The sequence below is a fragment of the Lepisosteus oculatus genome, chromosome 14, assembly GCF_040954835.1.
Source record: "Lepisosteus oculatus isolate fLepOcu1 chromosome 14, fLepOcu1.hap2, whole genome shotgun sequence".
NCBI lineage: Eukaryota > Metazoa > Chordata > Actinopteri > Semionotiformes > Lepisosteidae > Lepisosteus > Lepisosteus oculatus.
Window position 1 is genome coordinate 55531688 of NC_090709.1, and position 3801 is coordinate 55535488.

Consider the following 3801-nt stretch of genomic DNA (forward strand, 5'->3'; position numbering starts at 1 on the left):
CTACCGAAGCCCGTTTTTTTTTGGGGGGGGGGTCGTGAGGTCCCACGCAGCGCTCGGAAAAGAAAATGGCGTCTCTTTTCCCCGCAGGACGGGGGGGACCCGTGTTTTTTGGACGTGGCGTGGCCCGAAATGTCCGCCCTTGGGCGCTAGAGGGGGGTGGAGGTTGTTCTTTCTTCGACTTGGGGGTCGGGGGGGGTGCTACTTTCACTGAACCCCACCCCACGGAAACCCGTGTTGGACGTGGGGGTGCTGAATGCGCCCTCGACGTGATTTTGTCTTTAAATTCAAGTGCAGCTTTTGTAACCCTTGGGCCGGAAACAGCTGGACCCGTTTCCCCTGCCTGTCCGAGGTGGCGACTACCGGGGTCGTACAGGGACACCCGGCTGGCCGCCGAGAGTTGGAAAAATAAAATGTCCACCCAAAAAAAAACAGCAACCGTGAAAAATGTCGGCCATTTTTGTTTCGCGGCCGAGCCGTGAGCGCGTTTGGGGCGACGTCACGGAGGCGTCACAATGAGCCGCCTGACGTCACAGAGCGGCGGATTCTAGCGGGGGGCGGCGCCGGAGCCCCGTGAGCTCAGAGGAGTGAAGAGAGAGGAGGAGGAAAGAACTATATAGCGCTTAATAAACAGAATCGCTCTTCAGTATCCCCGTGAAATCGGTAAGTCAGTCAAAAGCGCCGCTGGCAAGAACTAACAAAGTAAGTGGAGAAATAAGTTGTTTTTTTTTTACCGTTACTCCACTCTTATGGGTGTGATTGTGCTGTAAAAAGATATTGAGAGGAGGTGCACCTCTACACAGAGGGTGGTGGGGGTGGGGAACAGGCCGCCCAGTCCGTGTGGTTGAAGCCGATACCCTAGCTCCTCTCCAGACACAGCTGGGTGAGCTCCTCCAGTCAGGACAGGTGGCTCTACTGTACACAGAGGGGGGTGGGGGTGGGGAACAAAGCCGATACCCTGGCTTCTCTCCAGACACAGCTGGGTGAGATTCTCCAGTCAGGACAGGAGGCTCTACTGTACACAGAGGGGGGTGGGGGTGGGGAACAAAGCCGATACCCTGGCTTCTCTCCAGACACAGCTGGGTGAGCTCCTCCAGTCAGGACAGGAGGCTCTTCTGTACACAGAGGGTGGCGGGGGTGGGGAACAAGCTGCCCAGCCCTGTGGTTGAAGCCGATACCTTGGCTTCTCTCCAGCCACAGCTGTGTGAGCTCCTCCAGTCAGGACAGGAGGCTCTACTGTACACAAAGAGTGGCGGGGGTGTGGAACAAAGCTGATACCCCGGCTTCTCTCCAGACACAGCTGGGTGAGGTCCTCCAGTTAGGACAGGAGGCTCTTCTGTACACAGAGGGGGGCGGGGGTGGGGAACAAGCCGCCCAGCTGTGTGGCTCCGCCCCCTCCCCTCCCCTCTGTGACTCTGGTTGTCTCGGCAGGACGATGGACCGACAGAGATGCCGCACGGCCGTGCGCGGTCGCAGCAGGACCCGGGCCCGGCGAGGCGTCGTAAGTCCACCCCTCCCGCCCGCCGTCCAGCGTCCAGCGTCCAGCCCTCCTCCGACTGGCCTCTCCGCCCCCAGCAGAGCTCGCTGTATTATAATAATAATAATAATAAACTTCACTGATAGAGCACCTTTCACACACATAGCAGCGCAAAGCGCTTGACAGACCAGGTCTCACGGTAACACCTCCAGACGAGGAGAGACACTTCCAGTGGTGATCTTGACTGAGGACACGCCTCGGCTCAATAGACAGGGTCGCAGGTCCATTATAGCCTTCTGAGAGCACAGATTGCCTCTGAACGTCCCAGACTCTTACTGGACACACTGTACACACTCACCTGTCCAGACTCTCACTGGACACACTGTACACACTCACCTGTCCACACTCTTACTGGACACACTCACCTGTCCAGACTCTCACTGGACACACTGTACACACTCACCTGTCCACACTCTCACTGGACACACTGTAAACACTCACCTGTCCATACTCTCACTGGACACACTGTAGAGACTGCCCAAGGCCCCTAGTCGTGACACGACTGGGCTGGGCTATGTGGTCAGAGCTGTCTCGGAGATGGGCTGTTTGGCGTCTTCACAGGTCACACCGGTCAGGCCGAACCCGGACTGGCAGCGGGAGAGGTCCCGGCCCAAGTCCCGGTGCTTTTCCGTAAGTCTCACCTGGTCGCCTTCCGCGAGACTGGACCGGCCGCCCTGTGGTGGGCCCGGTGCCCCACATCTACCCTACAGCTCCCCACACTGACCCCTAAACTCCCGATACCCTACAGCTCCCCACACTGACCCCTAAACTCCCGATACCCTACAGCTCCCCACACTGAACCCTAAACTCCCGATACCCTACAGCTCCCCACACTGACCCCTAAACTCCCGATACCCTACAGCTCCCCACTCTGACCCCCACAGTCCTGATGGCCGAGAGGTCTCTGCTTGTTGTAGTGATTGAGTGAGCTCTGTGGACCTGACCTTTGTCTTGTGTCCTCGTTTCCAGCGTCTCCTAGTGGTCCGGCATTTCACACGACCTGAAGGTGAGATCTGGGGAGGAGACAGAGCACCCCCTAACACCCCTGAGCTGGGTTACAGGGTAAGACAGCTTCTTACTGTTGGACACACCTGTCCACACTCTTACTGGACACACTGGACACACTCGCCTGTCCGGACTCTTACTGGACACACTGGACACACTCACCTGTCCACATTCTCACTGGACACACTGTACATACTCACCTGTCCACACTCTCACTGGACACACTGTACACACTCACCTGTCCACACTCTCACTGGACACAGTGTACACACTCACCTGTCCAGGCGTAGTCTGTGCTCCTCATCCCCCCTGCGTTGTGTCTCCCCCTCTCCCCGCTGGACAGAATCCTGTTGTGTCTTCGTGTCTCCCCGAGCTCGTCCAGAAGCTGGAGAGGGCGGCCGAGCTGCAGCTGGAGCTCCCGGGGTCGCCCGGCTCGTCCCGCTCGGGCTCGCCCGGCTCGTTCCGCTCGGTGTCCCCCCCCTCCTCGCCCGAGAGCCCCCTCCGCTCCCCGCCCCCGGCCCCCCCCTCCGGCCCCCTCAGGCCCCTGCCCACCCCGCCCCGCCGCCCCCCCTTCCTCGCCGCCATGCCCCTCGAGCCCCCCCTGCTGCCCGGGGCGGTGCCCCTGCCCCTGCCCCCGCCCGTCCTGCCCCCCATCGCCCGCCCGGCCCCGCCAGGCCCCGCCTGGGGCTCCCCGGTGCGGAGGGCAAGGAGAGAGGCGGAGATGTCTGACGAGGCAAGTGGGGCAGAGTCTGTCCGTCTGTCCGTCTGTCCGTCTGTCCGTCCATCTGTCCGTCTGTCCATCTATCCTTCTGTCCGTCTGTCCTTTTCTCTGTCCTGTCCTTCTGTCCTTTTCTCTGTCCTTCTGTCTTTCTGTTCTTTTCTGTGTCCATCTGTCTTTCTGTCCTTTTCTGTCTTTCTGTCTTTTTCTGTCTTTCTATCCATCACTCTATCTATCCTTTTCTCTGTCCATCTGTCCTTCTGTCCATCTGTCTTTCTGTCCTTTTCTGTCTTTCTGTCCTTTTCTCTGTCTTTTTGTCCATCTGTACTTCTCTCTTTCTGTCTTTCTGTCCTTCTGTCTGAGTCTCTCTTTTTCTCTGTGTCTGTCCCTCTCTCCCTGTCTCTCTCCCTGTGTCTTTCCATGTCTCCCTGCTCTCTGTCTGTCCTGCGTTGTCCCAGCTGGGTCTGTCTCCCTGTGTCTCTCCGTGTGTCCCCCTGCTCTCTGTCTGTCCTGCGTTGTCCCAGCCGGGTCTCTCTCCCTGTGT

The 3801-nt window shown here is 58.9% G+C and overlaps 1 long non-coding RNA gene across 1 annotated transcript; it reads left to right on the plus strand.

Annotated features, from left to right (window-relative positions):
* Positions 1 to 421: 421 nt before the first annotated feature.
* LOC138243173 (uncharacterized) lies at positions 422 to 2590 on the plus strand. Its single transcript, XR_011192020.1, has 4 exons — positions 422 to 660; positions 1429 to 1498; positions 2096 to 2164; positions 2504 to 2590. It is a non-coding gene; the product is annotated as an uncharacterized lncRNA (long non-coding RNA).
* The last annotated feature ends 1211 nt before the right edge of the window (positions 2591 to 3801 follow it).